This window comes from Taudactylus pleione, unplaced genomic scaffold (assembly GCF_031769625.1).
Source record: "Taudactylus pleione unplaced genomic scaffold, aTauple2 ptg001137l, whole genome shotgun sequence".
In the NCBI taxonomy this organism is placed as follows: Eukaryota; Metazoa; Chordata; class Amphibia; order Anura; family Myobatrachidae; genus Taudactylus; species Taudactylus pleione.
In genome coordinates, this window is record NW_028285538.1 from 1,212,255 (window position 1) to 1,237,269 (window position 25,015).

Genomic DNA, 25,015 nt, shown 5'->3' on the forward strand with positions numbered 1-25,015 from the left:
TATGTATGTGCAGTACGGCTCTGCGATACCGCGCGCAGTCCGGCAGCAGACTTTCACTGATTGATAGTCTGGTGCTGTTTCTGGGCGGGGAGGGCATGGTGACGGCCTCCATTTCTCCAAACGGAGGTGTGTCACTGCCATGGGGGGGGGGGAGATGCCAGGATCTCCATCGGCTGATGGAAATTTCCTGGCCTCTTTTGTGTATCTGCGGCGGTCAGCTATAGAGTGACCACATGGTCACTCAGCCGGCAGAGGATCCCGCAGATAATCCAATGCTGCGACCATGGACGCAGTTCGAATCAGTAATGCATGCAGGAGTGAGATGCCTCCTTCTGCAATACCATAATAGTGCTATCGTTGCTGCTGCCATGTTAGCAGCAGTGATAGCATCTCCGTCTGAGGCTGAATCACCCCCATAGAGCTGCCTTTCGAGGCGCTATTGTACTACAGCGGAGAAATATCACAAGAACCGGTGACAGGTCCACTTTAAGCAACAGTTTATAGTTTCATATATTTTTAATGTGTCCTTGGTATTGGCAGTTGAATATTCATGTGTTCAACTCCAATATATATTTTTCATAACCTAAAAGTATTTTCTTTCTTCTCTTATGTTTACAGTAGATCTGCAGTTAATAATCATGGATTTAATTATCTTTGTTATGTCCGCACAATGAACCATATCAGGTGCACTAATTAACTGGGATCACAATCAGTTTAGCGAGTGCATCAGGTGTTGGATTCATTTGAGACAACAGAAATAATCTCCTGCTGAGCAGTCAAACTCATCATGCAAAGATAGAATTAGAAAACACATTAATTACAATAGTATAATTTCACGTTAAACTAATTCACTGCTAAATTCAATTTGCCCTTTTTAAAATTACAATAGCAACTCAGCAGTGTGTAAAATATTAATAACCTTCATTGAACAAAACATTGTCTCTTCCAATTATTAGTTGGCTGTGCAACGCAATCCACACATTACAGTCCTATCATTTATACCACTCCTGGCCGCACATCCCAATCTGGTTCATACATCCCAGTCCTTGCCACACCTCCCATTCCTGGCCACACCTCCCATTCCTGGCCACACCTCCCAGTCCTTGCCACACCTCCCATTCCTTACCACACCTCCCAATCCTGGCCACACATCCCAGTCCTAACCACACATCCCAATCATGGCCGAACATCCCAGTTCTTGCCACACATCCCAGTCCTAACGACACATCCCAGTCCTAGCAACACACCCCAGACCAGCAACACTGTTTACAAGTTAGCCTTATGCATAGATAACCAGATTTGGCAGACTCTGCTTTCCTACGCCGGGTCACACTGGGTCTTGCCTGAAAATGGTCAAATTGACTTCGACTGGATCATTCTTGGGCATGCTAATCGTTCTGGGGTCCCAATATTGGTCCCTAAAGCAAATAATAATAATACATGTGCCAATATCAGGTAATTTGCTGAATTAGGTGGTTAGTTTTAAGCTGTACACACAGTTACTGATTTGATCATTTGTGACCAAATTGTCGAGTAATCGCACCTCTTGTAGCCCCATACTGATAGATTAAATATGATCCAGCTTGATCACAATTCATCAGTAAAGATGGAAAATCTAGACAGACTTAAGTCATGTATATGAGTTATAGCTGACCGAAGTGAAGGACAGCACAAATTGTGTAGATTTATTGTGCAATCTGATCAATCCATACACCTGAAAGGTCAGATCGGTGCGACTTTGCCAAATTGTCTATAGATCTTGACATTCAGTGATTAGGCCCAAAAGACCACCCTACACTATGGGCCTGATTCAGACCCGCTCGCAAGCGGGTCGATGTTGGCCCAGTGCGCAAACGTACGACGGAGCTGGCTCCGTCGTGCGCACGCAAGAGACCCGGATAGCGACGGGCAAACCGTCGCTCTGGGTCTTGCACCAAAGGGGTCGTGCTGTCGATGTTGAGTGACAGCACGCCCCCTTTGGCGGGTGTGCCAGGGGGACGCCTACCGTCTGGGGCCGGCCCCACTGACATCACAAGTGATGTCAGTGGGAGTGCTTTCGGCTCTGTTTGAGCCAAAAGCACTCTAGGGCTTGCGGCAACGAGACCCCACCACAAGGGTCTCGTCGCAAGCCCGATGGTCGCGATGGTCTTGACCATCGCGACCATCTTCCTGGCCGCTCGCTATAGCTGTGGGTGGTCACCCACAGCTATACGAGCGGCCACAAGGCCACTCTAAAAATCAAGAAGGACGGCCCTGATTCAGAGCGAGCGCTCTGTCAGAGCGTCCGGCTCTGAATCAGGGCCTATGTGTGGACAACTGTACATCTTCAGTAAGGGGGAGATCTATTAAGCCTTGGCGAGAAGCAAATTAGAGATAAAGTACCAACCAATCAGCTCATAACTGTCAGGTTACAGGCTGTGTTTGAAAAGTGACAGGAGCTGATTGGTTGGATCTTTATCTCCATTCACTTTATCTCTCATCAAGGCTTAGTGCATCTCCTCCTTAGACTATAATAGTGGTAGGGGGAGTGTCGGTGAAAGCTTGCCTTGCCCATAATAACTGCTAATATGTGAATGCCTGGCTTACCTGTGAACTTAACAACTTAAAGTAAAATTACACTTTTTTATTACACATTTTGAAAGCTAACCCACCAAAACCCCTGCTCTCTCTTACCTGCATTATAAAGGTCCATCCCCAGGGTAATATCACTATGACAAATGAAAAGTTCTACCAGCTTTGTATTACAATTGATTTAACTGTGATTCTAAAGAATGCTAACTATACTGTACTATGTATCTTTGTGATGTCATGTATAATGTATGTGTACTCTATATACCAACATACGTTGTAGGCAATGCACAGCATAACCAAAACTATTACATGCATATACTTGTTTTACAAGGTATACAGTGTTTTTTTTGTAGATGTAACTGGACAGGTTTTATTTCATGCATTATTTTTATGACAATGTATTGTTTTGTAAAGTGGTATCTATAGGCAAATCTTATCAGTGTTTAAGTGAAATAAAAATATATATTTTAAATAAAAAAAATGTAAAAATGTCATTCGTAGTGCATGTGCTGTTTTTATAAAATGATGCATAATTATATGTGATACCTTTAATTCAACTAGAGGTGGAGCATGCTGAAGGGCAAGAGGATGCCAGCAGGAACTTCTTTAAATCCGCATTGCCAACAACTGAATACATTTTTCAATGTGCTTCTCCCCCTAGCCAGAAGCATAGGGTGCTTTGCACGCTGATATCCCTTCCAGAGGCATAGGGTGCTTTCCACGCTGATATCCCTTCCAGAGGCATAGGTGCTTTGCACGCTGATATCCCTTCCAGAGGCATAGGGTGCTTTGCATGGATATATCCCTTCCAGAGGCATAGGGTGCTTTGCATGGAGATATACCTTTCACATCAAAATCCCAGGTCCGACCCAGGATTTTGAACACGGGTCAGTCCCGTATGACACCCAGGTCAGACCCTGTGTAAACTGCACCTTTCACACCGAACCCAGATCTGCCTTGCTAAACTTATGATGTCATAAAAAGTGGGTGGTGACTGCTCCACGGCTGCCAATCAGCTCCGGGTCACTCAATTTTTCAGGGATCCTTTCACACTGAGCCATGACCCAGGTCGACCTGGCAATAACCCGGGTTGTTTCAGCAGTGTGAAAGTGGTATAAGGAATATAGAAGTAGCAAATCATTGCCATTTGCCCAATCTAAAATGTCTGCATGTAATATGGGGCTGGGACTAATAAAATATGGTATGTAATTATGTAATAGTGCAGCTATAATGGGATCAAGTTCCCCAGCATAGGTAAACTTATCAAGCCTACACAATTAATTTGAAAATTAGCTAGGGCTGCAACAGGCTATATTGAGCGCCATTAGATGCAATGCCAGAACTCATTTACAGTTTATTGTGCTAAATTTAACCTAGACTTTTAATTGCTGGCAGTCACTGAACTAGCTAGTCAATACTTGTAGCTAAAGCTCCTGTAATTCTGAGCCACTCCTGTAAAATGAAGTTTGTGCCAGTCCTTGCATCTTTTGGATGCCATAATATATCCATTCTTGAGCGCTATTCGCATCTAACCAGTTAGACTAGAAGGAAGAATGAACTTAAAGTTACATTTGATAGCATCATTTTTCCACTTCAGCTTGACAGGACCCTCTCATCCGTATTCCGTGCTGTAGTGGGATACTTCCACTACTTATCCCTTCGGTTTCCCATTGACCCCCATCCTCCTAATCACATCATGACTTTGTCCCTGTTACATGCGGTCCTGGACCCATTTACATAACTACAAGGCAGACAGAGATCAGTCTTCATCTCCTGAAAACCAGTGCTGTTGTACACTTTTAAGATTTCATTGGCATCTACTTGTTTTGTCCACCTCTTCATTATAAGGTACATATGGGCAAAAGAGAGGTGAAGTATGAAGGCAAACCCTGACCCCAATTTTTCCTAAATGCCTGTTCCTCCGCTAGACTATCCTGTTTATCTCTGCCACCGGTGTCCAAAAATAACAAAGTGTATTTCAAGTTATTTGGCTAACTACGGTGATCCTAAAATCCCCAAGGTTAAATTAAAATAATAAAATAAATGTAGTAACCTAATAGTCCTATGGCCTACTGTTACAAAGCTCTGCCATTTGCATAAAACCTAAATACATCAAGCTTTAAGCATAGACCTATCAATAAATCCTAACAGAGCCTTTATACCGACTTTCGTATTTGCAAATTCATCATTATATCTCAGGAAATTGCTTGAATGTGACCACTGTTCCTAGCACAACTTCGTTTCCTCTATCTTTATGTACAAGGAGGGAGAGCTCTGACACAGTGATCAGGAAACCCTCTCCTTAAGGTTTTTAGGTAAAGTCCCAAACATTTCTCAAGCTCCTAAATCTAAGCGCCTACCCGGGGTACATGGTCATCATGTCTACAGTCAATGTCAACAGCATGTTTATTTAGAGTTATAAGACCTGCACGCTTTAAGTAGCATTAGAACAGTGTCGGGATTGTGGTGCCGCCATTGTCATGCCGACTGTCAACATAATAACTATGGACAAAATGTCCCCACAGCCCAAACCTCCTGCTAGCAGCCAAACCCTAGCCCTAACATCCCTAATTGCACATCCCAACTTTACTGGCAGTAGAGTGACTCTGTCACCTACCTGCCAACTGTACTTACCTATCTACCTACCTAAAGTGCTTTGGGAATAAGATGCTAGATGTTCCAGGACAAGAGACAGAAAGGTGTTATGTATGAGGAAGATGTCATGACTACTAGAGTGGTCAGTAACACATCTGATTTCCCTGGACCTCCGGCTCACCACAGTTTTATAATCAGACCCCTAAATCTGTAAACCTATGAAGACACTTATGTGTGGGTTTTTTTTGTAACATAAATGAGTCACTGTTTGAAGTGAGATGGTACATAGTGTTATTTTTTTCCTTAACTTTTTGCTTCAAGCTGTTATGAACAGGCAGGGCTAGCAACAGAAATCTTGGAGCCAGGTACACTCACCTTTTTGGAGCACCCATTCCCTCCCCGGAAGGTACAGGCCTGTCGTCCATTAGCTTATCTACCATGTTTCTCCAGACCCATCCCAGTGTCTTCAGGACCATCCCCATGTGACTCTCCAGCCTCATCCCACTTTATCTCTCCAGCCTCATTCTCCTGTCTGTCTTACCATCACACCAACCTCATCCCTATCTCTATCTTTCCATCCACAGCCTCTTCCCACTCTTTGTGCAGCAGTGCACCAGCCCCCCCCCCTCTCCCCATCACCACTGTGTCCCTTCTTCACCAGCAATGCTCCCTTGTCACTGTGGCTCTCTGGAACCAACACCCATCCCCATCCCTCTGCCCTCGTAACTGTGGTTTTCTGGCACCGGCACACACACCCATTTCTCTCCGACACATCAACCCTCCCACATCAGCCACCAACACAAGCCTCCCCCCCAACCTTGTGTTTCTCTCCAGGCCAGGCTCCACACTCAGTTTGTGTGTCTTTGGCTGCTCCTGCCTCAGCTTTACTGATCCTATTTTAATTAGCGGTGCGACATGACATAATGATGTCACACGTGTAGCTCCATAAAACAAACAAATCTTTACACTGACCACTGGGCTAGACTGAGGACTCTCCCTTCATTCCTGTGCCCTGTAGTAATCACTACAGCAGCTCAAGCAGCAGAGCTGGATTAAGGCTTTGGAGGGCCCTGGGCACTTAAGACTGCGCCCTATCTTTCCTCCCCGCATGACGATGGAGCCCAAAGAGGGGGGGCACAGTACTTGAAAAGCAGGGCTGTGCCACCAAAATTGGGATAATTGAGTATGCAAACATACATAGTCATACACATAGTCACGCACATTTATACATATATACAGTCAAATGCATGCAGACATACAGTCATACACATATACATAAACATACAGCCACACATACAGTACATGAATTCACACATAAATACACATACTTGCTGTCATACACATATATAGTCACACACATATACACATACATAGTCACAACAATACACATTCATATATACACATACATAGTCATAACTGTACGCATACATTGTCTTACACATGCACATATACATAGTCACACACATACATACAGTACATACATACATAGAGTGCCCCTTCCCTGAGCTATCTTGCCATTAAAAGCTGGCTGCTGGATAGTCTCCTTCCCCCCACTCCCTCATGTTGCTTGCAGCCTGGCACTGATTGTACTGTGCCGTGTAGCCCCGCTCCCTGCTCAGACTCCACCTGCCTGTTCTACAGCTGCCAGTGCAGTCCTATGCCGCACTGCAGCTGATTAAAGGATTGGGAAGAGGGGGGCCCGGGTAACTTACCCCTTCACACCCCCCTTAATCCAGCTCTGACAAGCAGGCAAGGCAGACGACAGTGGTCAGGTACAATCCAACTGCAGCCCAGCACACAGCAAGTAAGATGGAAAGGGTGGCAGACCTGGGCCCCCGCCAGACCAATCCAACAAACTCGGGCCTGGGCAGCGGCTTAACCATCGCAGGTCGGCCCTGGGCTCGTGCACTGGGCGCCGTCGGACCAGCGATGCGGGGGGGGGGGGTGCCACTGGCCATGGTCAAGGTCTGGTAAAGTCAGTGTAGTATGGACTGCAGTGAGTGCGGTCCACACTACACAGTAACACGCACACCACCCGTGGTGCTCGTACTACCCGGCGGCGGTGTGTGTTTGAGCAGCCAATGAGAGTCAGACAGACTGGCTGCTGTGGCCACTGCCGGAGCCGGGCTGGAGCTCACTCATGAGCTCCGCCTTCCGGCTCAAGCAGTAGGTTATGGGAGAGACATCATGACGTCTCTCCCATAGTACTGAGTGGGAGGACGGAGGAGTGGACAGCGGCGGGTGCGGCCGGTAAGTGGTTTGTGTGTATGTTTGTTGTGTTATACAGTATATGTAAGGGGCACTACTGGCCAGGGGCACTGTATATCGGCACTTTATTACTACTGGGGGCACTGCATAGGAGGGACCACTATTGGGGTAATGTATAAGGGGCAATGCATAGAGGGGAGCACTTCTGGGGGCACTGTATAAGGGGCACTACTGGAGGCCTGCATAAGAGGGACCATTTCTGGGGGGCACTGCATAGGGGGGCACCACTACTGGAGGTAATGTATCAGGGGCACTATGGGGGGCACTGCATAGGGGAGAAATCTACTGAGGGCACTGTATAGGTTGAACTGTATAAGGGGCACAGCATAGGGGGACCACTACTGGGGGCACTGTATAAGGGGCACTACTGGGGGCACTGTATAAGGGGCACTGCATAGGGGGAACACTACTGAGGGCACTATATAAGGGGCACTGCATAGGGGGTACACTACTGGGGGCCTGCATAAGAGGGACCACTGCTTGGGACACTGCATAGGGGGGCACTGTATCAGGGGCACTGCATAGGGGTGGACTGTATAAGGGGAACTACTGGGGGCACTGCATAGGGAGACACTGTATAAGAGGCACTACTGGTGCCACGGTATAAGGGTCACCACTTGGGGCACTGCATAAGAGGGACCACTACTGGGGGCACTGTATAATGGGCAGTACTGAAGGCACTGTATAAAGGGCACTACTGAGGGTACTGTATAAGACTGCACTACTGGGGCCACTATATAAGGGGTACTACTGGGGTACAACTACATGGGGCAATGCTACTGGGGACATTGTATAAGGGGCACTACTAAAGTGGGCATTGCAAGAGGGGCACTACTACTTTGTGTATCTTTAAGGTGCATATGGAATGGAAAAGAATGTTCCCAGAGTGACAAGAAATGAGGGGGGTCATGTTGACACCCCTCCATTTTCAGTGGCCATGCCCCTTGTGGCATGTGGCCATGCCCACTTTTCAGCACAAGCACTTTCAGCATGGGCAGATGGGGGGGGCTCCATTTTTCATCTTGCCCTGGGATCCAAATACCCTAGTTATGCCACTGGGCCTGGGTAATTAGTACCCGCCCCCCCTCCCAGTGCACCTGGTTAGGAATGATTTACAGATTGCTAAGGGGTCAATCAAAGTGTTTGCAAAGGATGTAAAAATGCCAGCAACGGCACCGCATCTTGTACCCCTTGCAGCCCGCTCCAAGACCGAATTTGCACAAGTGCGGCTGTTGTCTCGATGACTCGCACCCATGAGATCATCGCAGACAATTGGACTGAGCCCTAAAAGGGCCTATCCATTCCGCGACCTGAAAAACTGAACATCTAGTGTTCAGTCCTTCAGGTCACCGGGTGCGGTGCCCGCACTGAACGGTGTTCACTGAATGTCATTCAGTGCAGGAGACCGACCTCCTATCTGCTAACGTGGAATCTGACGAGCGTCATCAGGTGGACCAGCATGTTCGGCAGATAGATGGGGTCGGCAAGGACCCAGCGTGCACTCGCAACGCTGTTCCTTGCCGGCTATCCATTACACGACTTTGTGAACAATGCGACCAAAACCTCCTGGTTTTGGTCGCATCGTTCAAAAAGTCGTGCAATGGATAGGCCTCTTAAGTGTCATGGTACTGCCATGGCGGTCAATCACATGTATTGTAGTAAGGATAGCAGTTTTACAATGGGATATTACCCTCTTCCACTGCTATCATGTACATGGAGGGAGGGCTCTGACTCAGAGATCAGGTACATTAATCCTCTCCTCAGACTTGAGTGATAAAATACAAATGATTTCAACCTGACTCGTGGTGGCAGATCTATCAGGCTTCCCCACAGAGCGATTTTGCAGACTGAAGTCTAAGTTATATGAGAACATACTAAAACATTTGCTCTACAAAACCTGATGTTCAAAAAAATGGGTATGTGGGATTGGAGCTTTTCTGTAAACGAATAAAACACCTTATGCTGTGATATGAATGTGGTTTTACCCACAATTAAGTTACAGAGACATCTTCTTGCAAACTGCTTCAACAATTTTGCACCTACTCTGAGGACGAGGGTGCGGCCAGAACAAAAGGTTTCCTGTGTTCACATAGAAAAAGAAAGATATTCATGATCTATCAGCTTCTGTAGTTTATCTTATACAGACACACATAGATATATAAGTGTGTGTGTATGTGTGTACACACACAAAATATATATAGGCACACACAATACAGTATATATCAAGGAAGCCGTAGACAAAACTCATTATACACATAGAAATCAACTTTTGAACAGGGACATGCAGTCATAAAATGATTAGAATAATACAAAGAAAATATTCATAACTTATAAACATCTTCTTTGTTTATTGTGATAAGTTTTATAATTAACACTCGCCAGCTTTGTGGAGCTGTGTTTAGAATAGTGGTTACCTCGTGCTCCCTTATGGATTTTGTGTTTGGGCAGCACATTTGTAGATAAGGTTACCCAATCTCTATAAAACAGCATATACAAAATTAATAGGTGACAAATTGCGCCTGTCAGGAAAAAGACATACTGTAATGCGCTTTCTTCAAATAAAGTGATGGGAACAAAAAATTCTTTGAAATGTTTGTCTAATTTTACTAAAGAAAATTTCTAACACACAATGGGCTCTATTTACTACAATCCGCATATTGAATGCGGATTGTAGTGTGATATTACCGAGTGAATTCGCATCGCGAATTCCGGCAATATCACAGGGATTTACTATAAATCCCTTGCAGGGACAGAGCTTGCGATAAAACTCTGTCCCTGTGGATCCCATCCGCACTCTAGTCGCGGTATTTTCTGAAAAAATACCGCGACTAAGAGCCCGCGCATGCGCCGACCCACCGTCGCTACTACCCCCCCACCGACGCTAAGCCCCTCCCCCCGCGACCCCCCCCCCCTTCATTACACTTACCTGCACCTCCTGGCCTCCGGTGATCTTCTCCGGGCTTCCCGATCAGGTGATCTCCCATACTGCACTGGGACCCGATCACCTGATGACCGGGCTCCAGTGCACTGTGGGAGACCAGCTGACCGGAGAGGAGCCATCACCGGAGGCCCGATCACCGGTCCCTGGATTCAGGTAAGGAAAAAAAAAAATGTTTCTTTTTTTTTCTTTTTTTTTACAGTAATCAGCTTGCGGTCTACTTAGACCACATAGCTGATTACTGGTACCGGCTCCCGCCTCTGCTCTCCCCGTTAGAGCAGAGTGGGAGCCCGGTAACCGGGGGAGACCCTGGATAACGCCACCTCCAGGTGGCGTTATTATCACAGGGCTTCCCCCGGTATTTTTTTACAATTTATTTTTAGTAACTTGCACACAGATCACATTTCCCATTACAATTATGGGAAATGCGATCTGCTTTACTAAAAATAAGTGATACTGGGGGTTGGAGTAGAATTTTACTAATTCTACTCCAATTGCCCTGTAATAACTACAGGTGAAACTAAAATAATGTGAAAAGGGTGTGAAAACACCCTTTTTCACTTTATTTTAGTAAAAATAATGTTAATAAATAGAGCCCAATATATCATGTATATACACAGTAATTCTCTTCTACATAAGAAGAAGGGAAAAAGATGTGTAAAAAAAATGGGTGGGGGAGGGGGAGAGAGGGCTGGGAGAAAAGGAAGGACAAATACAAGAAGACTTACAAAAATTATATAAAAGTCCTTAACTTATATGTACATATAATCTCCTTGTAATAACAAGGTAAAATTAGTGGGTGATCTCCTGCACAGTTTAAGGGTGGCGTCCCACACCTCTAAACTACAGCAAAAAGACTTTGGATAATGAAGCTCTCATGGTATGAGATCCTGCATCCAGATGGTAATAAGTTGTTTAGATGAGTCCAAGAAAAATAACCAATGTTCGTATACCAAAAAAATAGGTAGTGACAGTAGGGTACCCCTGCGATCGAGGTCAGGGGGGGACAATGGAATGAGCCACAAAAGGGACTCTAGATTGTGCTGCCCACCTAAAGACAGATAGACGGGCAGGTCACTTATCTCTAGGTCCCCGCCACCGTTCACTAAAGGATGTAGCTGTAGCCTGGGGAGGGGGTATTCCTAACTTGAAAAATCACTAAAGGGAAATCTCCGCTAGGTACCTCCTTCTCTTACAGAGTCTTCCATTACGTCTCTACTCCGTGCAGCCGGCTCTCGATTCACTCCGCATGGCTGTCTCTCTATGCGGCTGTCACTCGGCTCTCGGTTAACCCTGTGCGACTGACTCTCCGTGCGGCTGTCACTGTGCTTTCGGGTCCCATGATGGTGGTCATATGACTCTATCTCTTGGTAAGCAGTCCAGTCATTCTACTATCTTCCGAGGATCCCTGCAAGGTTGAACAGGTGTCAGTGGGATTACTGAGTGTGTGCAACACACACTCAGTGTCCCTCTCAGACACTATATAATATAGCGCACCTCACTCACTATGAGGTAAATGTGGGTAAACGTGATTAGGCTTTGGAAAATCAGCTCGAGATATTGAAGGAGGAGATGAAACAAAGCGATTCCACTAAGTATGTAAGATTTGAAGATCAAGTCCTTTGTTCGCTTTGCCAGGATCCAAGGGTTGCCAATATCTTGAAATCGGATCACTACATTTTGGTAACCATGCTTGATCCTAGGTTTAAGTCGTCATCATGTCTTTCTTTCCAACTGACGCCAGATCGTAAGAGATGCAAAGAGCTCCTGGTGAGCAAATTGGCAGCTCAAGTGGTACATACCACAATGACATCTCCTCCTTCAGTTTCTCTGACTGCTGCCAGGGAAAAACTCAGCTTTCCCAAAAGACCCAGTGGTGATGCATAACATTGTGACATCTGGTCGGGTCTAAAACAATTGCCAAAAATTAGTGACACCTCTACTGCAACTCCATCTGATAGGGTCACCACCCAAAGAATGTTGGATGATTATTTTCATGACACAATACAAATAGGCATATCACAGAGTCCCTTTGACTACTAGCAAGAAAAAAAGGCAATTTTTGAGGCCCTTGTACAGACTGGCTTTGCATTACTTGAACTGCCCACCCTCCAGTGTATACTCAGAAAGAGTTTTCAACACAGCAGGAAACTTTATCTGTGATATGCACAGGAGGCTAATTCCTTAAAATGTTTAATAGATGATGTTCATCAAAATTAACTGGAAATTCCACTAGGAAGAGCTATACCTCCAAATACATAAAAAAAATACAGAGGTACGTGTAATGGTGGATTCCGGCGGAGATTAATTATTTTGTGTATGTATGATGTACACACGGATGATTGGGGTATTGCTGACTGTCTTTTTGCGTAGCCGACAAACATTTTTATAGTTTATTAAACTGCTATCCTGTCTGCCACTGTAGTGCCACTCTTGATTCCTAGATGTGCCATGTTGGAAGTTGGCCTGCCACAGCCTATGAAATCTTCTACATGCGGTTGGATGAATGCCAAAAATGACAAAAAAATTTATGGCCACAGACAACATCTCCTGCATGCCCCTTTTATTTTTTTAAAAATTCTGAAAAACATAGGACATGTTCACCCAGTTGTAATTATTAATCAATTTCTGCCCTCGCAATCTAGTGTGAGCTCTTCTTCTGGCGGATCTGTGTGAAATAGTGCCCAAATCAAGCAAGAGGGACTTCTTTCGAATACAAAACCCATAAAATCCAACGCCAGGATGATGACTTTTGCCTCGATTTTGAATCCAAGCCTGGCCGGAAAACCCCAGCCAGGGCTCAGATGCCATTGGATTCCCCTCCTCCCTCATAAATTATCTTCGAAATGTTACATCTTATTATATTTACAAACAAATCAATGCTTCCTTCCTTTGTGTGTGAGTGTGTGTGTCATTTGAAAAGAAATGTTGTGTGCACTACATAATTTATTACCATGACAAGAATATTTTTTCTCAGTGGTATAAACATTAAGGGATCAATTCAATTAGGTTCTAGTGATATTACACTTACAGTAGCTCCGAGCTCACAGATTTTTTTGTCACAGTCACAGTAGGGCTGCGTACTAAAATGTATGAGTCCTGGGTGAGATCAGGGTGAGATGAAGTGCTGATGCTGGTGGTTCAATGCCATTGCAACATCAATTTGCTCCTTCACAATTAATTGGCTCAACCCCAATGACTTGTACCAGTAGGGACCACACTTTTCATACTTTGTATTACAGAATCTAGAAAGTTAGAAGTATGAATTGTATTTCCTACAAAGGTGTGATTGAACCAATGTCATATCTATAATGGGTGCAGGGTGTGCAGGGCCTGTTTGTACAGGGGGCCAATACCGAACACCCTGTACCCATGATTAATACTTACCTCTCTGGAGTACCATGTCCGCGCTGCAGTAGCAGTGCAAATCACCTGAAAAAGAGTTTAGCTATATTGATTGAAATGCACTCAATGGAAATATGTGTTGTAGAGCTACTAAGTTATAAAGAAGTCATATAGTTTAAAAGAAATGAGCACTAATTTTAGAGGTTAAATTAGAAAAGGGTGTGAGGAAAAACTGAAAAAGTGTCTGCAATGAAGAAACTAATGAAAAAAAATTAAATTAATATAAAGTAATAAAATAAAAAGGTAAGACCAGAAAAAATAATAAACTAAAAAAGAAAAAAAGATATCTAAAATCACATAAGCGACACTAAATATTTAAGCTGAAAAAAAAAACATGTAAGGCAGGTCTGGGTACTCAGATGATAATGTTGTTAGTCCAGAGCAAAATGCCCTAACTCTCCCTACCTTAGTCTTCAGTTCCAAGTGCTGGCAGTGTGTCCACCCTCTGCTTGTTCAGCACGGGGACTTTCACAGAGTATTGGAAGGGTAACAGTGACTGTGCATGGTGGCTGGGAATGTCGTCAGAGGTCCGCATAGATTGAGGAGGCAGGTCCGCAGGTAGTTCGCTTCCTCCTCCACTTGGTTATGTATATGTCCAACGCATTTCGTACCTGCCTAGGTACTTTTTCAAGGATAGTCTAAGTTTCTAAAAATCTTTCCTTATATAAGGAAAACTGTTGAAAAAATGGCTAAAAAAGTGGAAGTGCTCAAAAAGGAAGTGGCTTAAAAGAGTGGTAAGCTCATGTGCCAATATTGGGCAATATGGTTCAGTTTCTGCTATGTGAAACAAAAATAAAAATAAATAAAAACATAATAAATAATAAAAAATAATAAAATTATAAAAAATAAAATAAAATATAAATAATAATAATAAAATTAAATTAAAATAAATAGAAGTAAAAAAATAATAAAATTGGAAATAATAACAGAGCAAGAGATGTAACAAAAAAGGAGAGAGATAAGTCATATTTCATATAAGAATGTGCTCTAAAATGCGTGTTTTATAAAAAAATACATTAAGTTCTATGTCTACAGTTAGACCTGATGGTTGCAAGGTTTTTAAAGAGTAGATCCATCTAGTTTCATTTCTTTTTAACAAATCTACTATATTTCCTCCTCTCCAATATGGCATAATTTTCTGTATGCCTATGAATTTTAGGCCTGCCGGGTCTTTGTTGTGAGTGTCCAGAAAATGTCAGGATATGCTATGTGTCTTTAAACCTCTCTTTATATTATATATATGCTCCGCAACTCTGATTTTCTAAACAATGGTGGGAAATAACCACATTAACAAAATACTTGGAAGAGAAATTAATTCCAAAAGGACTACGTCTCCAAAAAAACCCAACATTTGATCCAATCCAAGTCCATTAAAAAAAAGATCACTTCACTTTTTCCACATTTTCTTATGTTACAGCCTTATTCCTAAAAAAGGAAAAAATTCATTTTTGTCCTCAAAATTCTACACATAATAGCCTATAATAAAGACTTGTAAAAAGGTTTTTTTTGAGATTTTTGCAAATTAAATAAAAAAGCACACTAAGAAATCACATGTACATATGTATTCATGGCCTTTGCCATGAAGCTCAAAATTGAGCTCAGGTGCATCCTGTTTCTACTGATCATCCTTGAGATGTTCCTGCAGCTTAATTGGAGACCACTTGTGGTAAAATCAGTTGATTGGACATGATTTTGAAAGGCATACACCTGTCTATGTAAGGTCCCACACTTGACAGTGCATGTCAGAGCACAAACCAAGCATGGAGTCCAAGGAATTGTCTGTAGACCTCTGAGACAGGATTGTCTTGAGGCACAAATCTGGGGAAGGGTACAAAAACATATCTGCTGCTTTGAAGGTCCCAATGAGCACAGTGGCCTCCATCATCTGTAAATGGAAGTTTGGAACCACCAGGACTCTTCCTAGAGTTGGCTGGCCAGCAAAACTGAGCAATCGTGGGAGAAGGGCCCTAGTCAGGGATGTGACCAAGAACCCAATGGTCACTCTGTAAGAGCTACAGCATTCCTCTGTGGAGAGAGGAGAACCTTCCAGAAGGACAACCATCTCTGCAGCAATCCACCAATCAGGCCTGTATGGTAGAGTGCCAGGTGCACAACTCCAAATTATTAATAATATATAAATGCAATAAAATTTTGCAATCAATAGAGGTTTTTAGCATAATCATGGCTACGGTTATGGGCCTACCCACCATATCCAGGTAACCTCTTTAGGGTAGGTCCCTAACATACTAAGGTTCAAATCCAGAGTGCAGGACCCCCCAAAACTGGCCCAGCCAAGCTGCCCCAGGGCACCACCATAGTAAGAAAAGTGCAGTGTAAAGAGATAGTTAAGAGCAGCTACAGCTGCATATAAAGAATGAAAACAAAAAAGTGAAGTACATATATATTAAACACACAGTGAAGGGTTAAAATGTGTTATAATGGAAAATGTGCATTATAACATATATATAAACCTGACATGTAGAGGTCTAGTTGTGCAGCCCACGTATTGTAGGCCACATCCACATTCTACTACATAGATTACAAAGATGATCTACAGTTCAGAAAGTCCCTAATCATAAAGTTCTCATTTGACACAGATGACCTGAAGTTAGGAAACCTCCTTTCAGTGTGTTTACATGTAGTACAGTTATTTGTGCCACATCTAAAAAACTTTGTGGCTTTGTAGGGAGCCAATTCAAGTTATCTATTTGTTTGTTTTCTGGCCTCCTAAAGTGGCTTGGAGCTAGCTTTGATTTTAGATTATCAAATTTTCTGAAAATCACAGATTTCTCGGTTATTATGGAGGGACCTATGTGGGCATCTAATTTAAGTAAAGGAAGATTTTTCTTGATAAACCTTTTTATATCTTTCATATACAGTAGGATTTACAGGTGGTAACAAATACCTTTGTTCTATCTGTGGCACCCTCTCTTCCTGTATTTCCATGTAAAATGGTGTCCCTATCTGATGTATTTACTTGTTCATACTGTAAGCTTTATCAAGTATATTTTCTGGATAGCCTTGTTGCAAAAAAGACATATAGAGGGCCTTTTTAACACAAGGGAATTGTCCCTTTGGGATATTCCCCTTCCATGTAGTCAAATGGTTACCTTTATAATTGAGATATCTACTTTGATCCACCTCTTTAATATATGTTTGAGTAATTATATAATTATCTGCCTCTATAGCTAGTGTGATATCCAAATAGTTGACAGAATTAGAACTCATAGTGCTAGTAAACTTCAAACCATATAAGTTTTGGTTAAGACCATCCAAATTTTTTTTAGTGACACCTCATCACCATCCCACACAAAAAATGTCATCTATATATCTGCCATAAAGAACCAGGTTTGCCCCAATTCCCTGATTCCAAATATGGTCTTCCTCAAACCTGCCCATATAGAGATTGGCAAAACTCAGGGCAAACCTGGTTCCCATGGCAGTCCCCAGTGTTTGCAAAAAGAAATGTGAATCAAATGTGAAATAATTATGTTTTAATATAAAGTGAATAGATGATAAAATAAAATTACAAAGTGCTACTGTGATATTTTGATCATGCCTCAGGTATTGCTCAACTGCTTTAATTCCACCCTCATGGGGGATATTGGAATATAATGATTTGACATCACAAGTGGCGAACAAATAGCCACTTTTTCATTTGACATCCTTAATAAGGTTCAAAAAATTTTAAGTATCTGTAATATATGACCTTAGCCTTTGAACATAAACCTGTAGGTACGTATCAACAAAGTAAGATAGATTATTTGTTAAGGACCCAGCATCTGAAATAATAGGTCTACCTGGTGGAAAATTAAGTGTCTTGTGAATTTTTGGAAGAAAATAAAATGTGGGAACTAAAGGGTGTACTGTAAACAAAAATTTAAAAGTGAGCTAAACAGGGATATACTGCAAAGGCGCTCAAAACATCATGAACACTGTATCAACCAAAAAGTAATAAAAATAAATGTATTAAATAAATACACATGCAATAGACTATAAGCTTCCAGGAGTAAATAAATATAAACTTGTAACAATCAATAAAATCATTAATTTAAGAGCATAATGACTAGTAACTGACTAGTACTGTAGATCATAAAGTACAGACTCAATGTTGCTAGTTACAAAGATTAATATTAAGTAACAGTCTAAAACAGAAACTAGGTAGTAAGTCTCTTATATCCAAGAAGTATGGTATACCAAGAAGTATGGTATAAATTAGTCTTCAACAGATGTGGGAATAATAAATCACAGGTAGTCTGGAATAATAATCCTTTAGATGTAAGTAGAATATAATGAAACAGCACATAGGATAAATCCCTTGGTACTCACTGCAATACAGTCCTCTTAATCAGACTCCGATCTGAGATTTAGCATAGTGGTTCCAGCAACTGCTGGACGCAGTGTGATATGCCAGGTCATAGGTGAAAGACAAGGGGAGACAACTCAGGTCAAATGCTCCAAGGTGAATGCCGGTTTACTTTGTGAGTCCTAGGCCACGCCAGGCCTCCGCAGGCAGAGTTTCCATCAGGCAGTGTGAGCTTGCTCCAGCAAACTGGATAATAAGGCACTCTGACTGTAGAGCGAGTGGAAAGTAGGTGCTCCAGAATAGATGACCACAGGTCGAAGCCACAGGTGTCATCTATTCCGGAGCACCTACTTTCCACTCGCTCTACAGTTGTGATAAAAAATGTAAAAGTGTCTTTGTTTATTACCCCATCACTTAATGCATTGTTCAATAATTTATTCAACTGAATTTGGAATAGGGTGGTGGGATTCAGTTGAAATACACTCCCTCTAAGCCCCCATCAACTTTTTATCCATCATACATTAAAAGGGCACACATCAAAACCATTTAAAAATTAGTTGAAAAAGATATTAATTAACTACCTGAAAAAAATAAACCCCTATACAATTTCACAACTAAAGAAAGAAAAGCCCTAAAAGAACTTAAGCAAGACAAAACAATTGCAATTAAACCAGCAAACAAAGGTGGAGGAGTTGTAATCTTAGACAGAGAAAAATAATAACAAGAAAAAGAAAACCTTTTGTCAGATAAAGAAACATAAAAGAAGCTAACAGATGATCCAACTAAAAAACTTCCAAAAGCAACTGGTGGAGAATTTGGAAGAGGGCTTACAACTTGGAAAAATCAATAAAAAAAAATTGAATATCTAAACAAAAAATCTAAAAATTCACACACTATATCATTTAGCAAAGATCCATAAAAATGCAACCAATCTACTGGGAAGACTGATAGTCTCTGGTATAGGCTCTGTTACATCAAATCTATCTAAATCTGCTTCTTGCAGCCTATTGTGGAAAAACAAAGGAGCTATCTACGTGATACAATGCATTTATTACAAATAATTGTAGACCTTGAATGGAAGGAGAATTATATATGTTAAATCACTTTATACATTTAGAGGACATAAAGATGGGTGTGAAACCACAAGACATTATTTATCCACACAATCAAATATTGACAATAACCAAATTAATTTAATTATGGAGAATGTCAACTTTATTTTACAGAACAATTATTTGTGATATAATGGAGATTTATTTCTACAGACAAGAGGGATGGCAATGGGGTCATCCTTCATCCCCAGTTATGTGAATTTATTTGTAGTACACTGGGAAGGCAAAAAAATCTGGAATAATAATATACATCGAAAAAATGTAGTACAATGTTAGAGATATTTAGATGACCTGTTTTTTATCTGGGATGGCATGGAAGAGGATTTAAACCAATGTATTACCTACATTAATTTGAATACACTTAACCTGGAATTTACTACCATCTACAGTAAGAAAATGGTCATATACTTAGACCTAGAGATCTTTATAAAGATTAATAACATCCAAACAAAATGCCATATGAAGAGAGTTAATGGTAACAATATGTTACTATACAACAGTAACCATCATCGCAAATGGGTTAATAATATTCCAGGAGGACAACTCCATAGAATAAAATGAAACTGTACAGAAGAGAACACCTTTCTGGTGCAAAGTGAGATACTAAATAAAATTCATGCAAATAGGATACAAAGAATCGTTCCTACAAAAAGAAATAACAAAAGTCTCCAGACTAGTCTGCAAAGAACTTATCCAATACAACCAAAAACAAAAGAAAAAGAAAACTTTACACCTATCACACAATTTAATACAGATCATAAGAAAATCTAACAAATTCTTGATAAGCATTGGCATATTCTATTCTAGACATTGACCTCAAAACACAAATACCTACAAAACTAAAAGTAATATACAGAAAATCTAAAAATCTAAAACAGGAATTGACAAACAGTTACATTACATGTGGGAACCAAGAACACATTTCTAACAAAACAAAAGGTTTTCATTTCTGCTTACAATGCAAGGGATGTAAAAATCAAAAACCAGGGACTAACCCAATAACATAATTCTCTTCAAATCAAGAAAACAAAAAATATCAAATTAGAGATCAAATAACTTCTTAATCTACCTTCTGGAATGTCCATATGGACTTCAATATGTTGGGCCGACAAAAACGAAAATGAAAATCCAAGTTGTGGAGCATATATATAATATAAAGAGAGGTTTAAAGACACACAGCGTATCCCAACATTTTCTGGACACTCACAATAAAGCCCCGGGCAAGCCTAAAATTCATAGGCATACAGAAAATTATGCCACATTGGAGAGGAGGAAATATAGTAGATTTGTTAAAATGAAATTAAACTAGATGGATCTACTCTGTAAAAACCTTGCAACCTTTAGGTCTAAATGTAGACATAGAACTTAATGTATTTTTATAGAACACGTATTTTAGAGCACATTCTTATATGAAATATGACTTATGTCTATCCTTTTTCGTTACATGTTTTGCTCTGTTACTATTTCCAATTTTATTATTTTTTATCTTCTTTTTTAATTTTATTTTATTTTAATTATATATATAAATAAAATAAAAATAAATAAATAAAAATATAATAAATAATTTTTTTTTTTATAAATATATATATATATATTTATAAAAAAAATTTGTAATTATTTATTATATTGTTATTTATTTTTATTTTTGTTTCAAATAGTGGTAACTGAACCATATTGCCCAATATTGGAACATGAGCTTACCGCTCTTTTAGCCACTTCATTTTTGAGCACTCAAGCGTTTTTAACCATTTTTTCAATAAAGTTTTCCTTATATAAGGAAAGATTTTTAGAAACTTAGACTGTCCTTGAAAAAGTACCTAGGCAGGTACAAAATGCATTGGACATAAACATAACCAAGTGGAGGAGGAAGTGTACTACCGGTGGACCTGCTGCCTCGATCTATGCGGACCTCTGACGTCATTCCCGGCCAACGTGTACATTCGCCTTTACCCTTCTAATAATCTGTGAAAGCCCCCGCGCTGAACGAGTAGAGGGTGGGCACACCACCAGCACTTGGAACTGAAGACTAAGGTAGGGACAGTTAGGGCATTTTGCTCTGGACTAACAACATTATCATACGAGTACCCATCCCTGCCTTTACATGTTTTTTCTAAAGAGCTTAAACATTTAAATGTTTCAGTGTTGCTTATGTGATTTAATATATCTTTTTTTCTTTTTTAGTTTTATTATTTTTTCTGTTCTTACCTTTTTATTTTGTTTTATTACTTTATAACCATTTATATTTTTTATTATTATTAGTTTCTTCATTGCAGTCATTTTTTTCAGTTTTTCCTCACACCCTTTTCTTATTTAACCTTTAGTATTAGCGCTCATTTCTTTTAAACTACAGAGGAGGAGGCCTGCACAAAGTAGTCTGCACAAGGGCCCCCTCCTCTCTTGAACCACCACTTGTTTTAACCCCACAATTTTCCTGCAGCTGTGTATATGATGCAGAATATTTGAAGAATTACAAGATATAGTAACTGAATGAAACAAATCTTTACCCTAAAAATGCTAACACCAGACTGACTATAGCAATGGCGGCCAGGAATCTTCCCGGGCAAAGAGCAAGCATGCAGATGGAGCATTCCACCAGCCGTACAGTATAACATTTACAAGCTGTTTGTCAGGAGCAAATATCATTTAACGTGATAAGTGTGTATCACCAATGAGAGCACATGCATAGAATCAGTATTCAAAACAATTAAACTCAATTTAATAACACATGTTTTGCAATATATATATATATATATATATATATATATATATAAGAAACATTCAACTATATATCAAAAGTTGGACAATCGCCTTAGAACACAAGCTCATATAAATATACTTGCCTGACAATTGTACTCCAATCAAGAAGGAATAGATCCAAGTGAGTTTATACTTGTCTAATCAAGTTCTGAGACACAGTGAATCCAGGATCCAGTGTTAATGTGGATAGAATCTTAACAGTTTGTAATTCCAGTGAAGTGACTTCCAATAGCAGGTGCTTGTTAAGGAAGTCCAGCTGTATTTCAGTTTAGTGTGGCTCTTATTAATGCATCATTCATGCAAGTTGCCTATTAGAAAGGTAAGCTGTGTTTAAGCCGAGTGTACTCTTTAGTACTACAAGCTGGCAGTATCAATGTCAGTGTAGTAGTCATCACTATACTTAACCTCCCCCCAGCTTCTCACTGTGTGTAATAATCTAGCCTCAGGCTAGTACCAGCCATATTCTTACCCCAGCCATGGACTTGCGATAAAGGAGAGATGGCTTCTTTATGTCCAGGTTGAGGGAGGGCACAATCACTTTTTCAGCACTGGCAGCAGGCAACAGAGTGCAAAAGCAAACAATCCACACCAGGGGGTCACAGAGATGTCCAGTGTGGTGAACCTTATGCATTTCACCACCCCTATTAATTTGCAGTTTCTTCAGAGGGATTTCATAAAGTGACAGCCCTTTGTCATTTCCCATATTTAATACCACTTACATATGACCCAGGAATTTCCCTGCTCAGACCCAGGTTGTTTGCTGGAGACCCCCTTTCACAGTACACCTGAGACCCGGTTCGACTCCATTCAGACATAAGCCGGCTCTGCCCTGGCATTCTAACAGCCAAGGCTGCCAGGCTGCTCTCATGTCACACTCATACACACACATACATGTCATACACACACAAACACACGTGTCACACTCATACACATTCACACAATCACACACCCCTTCTCCAGCTACCAGACCTCACAACAACTGGCAGCGTCTCTGTAGCTAGTGTGTGCGCTGGCTGCTTCTACAAACTGCATCATGGACCGGACATGCCTTTCAAAACCATCAGGTACTTGGTCTTCAACCCTTGTTATAAGGGCTGTGAACCCACTCATTCTCTCCCCAGATGCAGCGCTAGGGGTCAAAGTGGGCTGGAACGGGGCAGAACTGCATTCTGTCAATTCTATTTGGAGGCGGAACCAGTTCTGCCTCCTCCAGCCCACCTTACCCGGCCAGTCAGCCCTGCAGGGAGTTGCTGGGTGTGGACTGAGATTTTGTTACCAGCGGGGCGCCTGTCTCCTTCCCTACATCGGCAGCCGGAGGCTGGAGTTCACTCCTGAGCTCCGGCTCCCGCAGTGGGCACTATGGGAGAGACGTCATGGCAATCCTATGACATTATTTATTATTATTTTATATTATTTATTATTTATTTATTATTAATCATTATTATATATTTTTAATGCTTAATATCATTATTATCATTATTTATTTGTTTTTTGTTTTTTTAAATACTTAATATATTTTATCTATTTTATTATTATGGGTCTGTATACTTATATATGTATTTTTTTACTGCTATATCTATGATCATCTGTTGTATGACAATGATATCTCAATTTAAGTGAGAATGTAATTACCAGCATTATTCTCTGTCAATTGACCAAAGATTGTATTGTATTATATTATATATAGTAATTCTTAGCAAAATCCTGTTTTATAGGTGTCCATTTTATTATTTTATTATTATTATTATTTTTAATAAATTCTTTCAATAAGAAGTTTATTTAATATATTATTATTTACTATGTATTAATCTGTTTAAAGTTTCTTGAATTTCTTGTCTATCCCAGTCACTAATATAAGCTGACAAGCTAACTGATCTTAATTATCTCATGTGTTATTACTTACCATTACTGATCAGTATAAATAGAGCATGTCTTTGAGACACAAGTCACCTCTGATGAAACGGCCCCTCCTATTGGCCGAGAAACGCGTCAAGTGTTTCCTTTGAATTCTGGTCACAGACACCACCTGATTGGCTGCACGCTTCCCTCTAGCTGGCTTTGCTTCCATTGCTCCAGTGAGCATAGAGACAGACACGCTGCGGCATCACAGCCGCCTGGGACCTACCCATTGGAGCTGTCACGTGGACCTCCGCTTTGGCCTCCCTCTGCCGCTCAGACCCCCACGGCCAGCGCATAGTGGACATGCGGTCCTACACCCGTCTCCTTGGAGCGGCAACCCGGACCTCCTTCCCTGGCTTTTCTCCTCCCCTGGCCGCCTGTGTTACAATGGCCACAAGGCAAAAATCTATCACCCTTGGATGGCCTTCCATTCACATCATATTAGCTGTGAGTAGCAGCAGATACCACTTTTTCATTTTTCCGGGGAGCCGGCTACCATTCTAAGGTGGTAAGATCTTACTGTCATTTGCTATTTGCACAAGACGCATATTGCCATTATTCTCCTGAGTGATTAGCCTTCTCCAGCTGGAATGACTTTATGCATGCAAGCCTTCTGTCTACTAACAGCTTGATTCACTAACGCCCTTTCAGCTTTAATGTGGAATGTATGAGATGCTTTGCTCCTAACTTTATGCCTACAATAGCTGTATGGTGCATGCTACCTTTTGTTACAGCATATGATAACTCTCTCATAGAGGATTTCAGGTGGTTCATTTATCCGGGATTCATGTACTTCCATTGTTATATATGTTTACAATTGTCAGTTTTTTAATACTATGTCATGTTAAGTGTTATTGATTAATAAAATATTTACCTCTGTCCAGCGCTCTCCAATATTTTTCTTTTTGGACATTTACAGCAGCTGACATTAATGAGGGACCCTGCTTACCCTCATAGTAAGAAAGGGATAAAAATTATATATTTCATGTCTGCGTTAATGACATAAAAGTATATAATATAAAGAAAAAATGTCCCAGGAGCTGTATCATAAAAATATTGAATACAATTTATTTAATACATTCACCTACTGACTGCAGTCAAATAGATTATTATAAAAACAAATACAAAATACTGTACAATGAATATCTCTGTATATATATAAAG